A 1,434-nucleotide genomic window follows, 5' to 3' on the forward strand; every position below is an offset into this window, starting at 1 on the left:
TGGGTGCATGTAGCAAGAATGGCACGTATAAATGACGAAGCCACCTTGACCATGATTCTATAAAACGTTTAAAATTTTGTAAACAGAGAGTTACTTACGTTTCTTGCATAAAAAGGAATTTTATTTAACAAATTGTGACACTAAGGACTGACGTTACCGTGGTCTTTTCCGTAGGTTTTTCTTTCCACGGATAACCTCCCCATTTATTGGGAAATTTTTGTAATATTCTCATTTTTTTTTGTACATACCCCAAACATTTTCTCGATGCCTTTTCATCGTTATCCCCATTTTAACTTTTTAATTTATTTTCGTCCCCATCGAAAAGAAAAACTCTACATTTGTATTTTGTCCCTTCTATGTTGAGCCCTGTGTGGCTAATAAAAAAAACATATCTATCTATGTAATTGTAAATGATAATAATAATATGTTTATAAGATTAATTCTTATAAGTGATCACCATGCATTGGCTAAGGTAAACAGTCTAATATTGAGGCATATAAGCCCTCAACAGAAAGAAGCAGGGTTTGCGGTTCGCATGGGACTCGAACCCTCACCTCCATGGATTCGCGACAAATGTGCTATCATTTACACTAACGTATCCCTAGCATCCTTCCGAAGGGTATATGGTCCGAGTAAAGAAGGTTGCTTTCCTGTTCTTTCTACAGAAGGGAATCTTCTCATAGATCGTAATGACATATTGAAACGTTGGGTAGAGCACTTTAAAGATGTACTCAATAGAGATACAAATGTAGACGAGAACTCAATCAATAATATCCCCCGCCCCCAAACCGGTAATTGGCTTTTGGATTGGATCTATATTTGGATGAAGTGACAGAGACTATAAAACGACGAATGGAAAAGCTCCTGGAGATGATGGCATTTCTGAAGAAATAATTTGGAATGTATTGGAAATATTTTGATAAATAAATTAACAGAGCTTATGGTCCAAATGAGACAAATAGCAATTCAGCAATTTAAAGATGCAACGGTTCTTCGTATTTGTAAAGTATAAAAGTAACAAATGTGAACGTGACAATTTCTCTCCCCTTTCGTCTTCGTCTTCCTCTTTCTCTTCTACTTTTTCTATCTCTTCCACCTTCGTCTTCCTTTTCTTTTTTCCACTTCTTCCTTTTATTCCCTTCTTCTTCTTCTTCTTCTTCTTCTTCTTCTTCTTCTTCTTCTTCTTCTTCTTCTTCTTCTTCTTCTTCCTTTTCTTCTTCTTCTTCTTCTTCTTCTTCTTCTTCTTCTCCTCCTCCTCCTCCTTTTTCTTTTTCTTCTTCTTTTTCTTCTTCTTCTTTTTCTTTTTCTTCTTTTTTCTTTTTCTTCTTTTTCTTCTTCTTCATCCCCTTCTTCTTCTTCTTCTTCTTCTTCTTCTTCTTCTTCTTCTTCTTCTTCGTACTTGTTAGGTAGTATGATTTCTTGTTTGTATTTGTC

The sequence above is a fragment of the Octopus bimaculoides genome, chromosome 16 (genome assembly GCF_001194135.2).
Source record: "Octopus bimaculoides isolate UCB-OBI-ISO-001 chromosome 16, ASM119413v2, whole genome shotgun sequence".
NCBI lineage: Eukaryota > Metazoa > Mollusca > Cephalopoda > Octopoda > Octopodidae > Octopus > Octopus bimaculoides.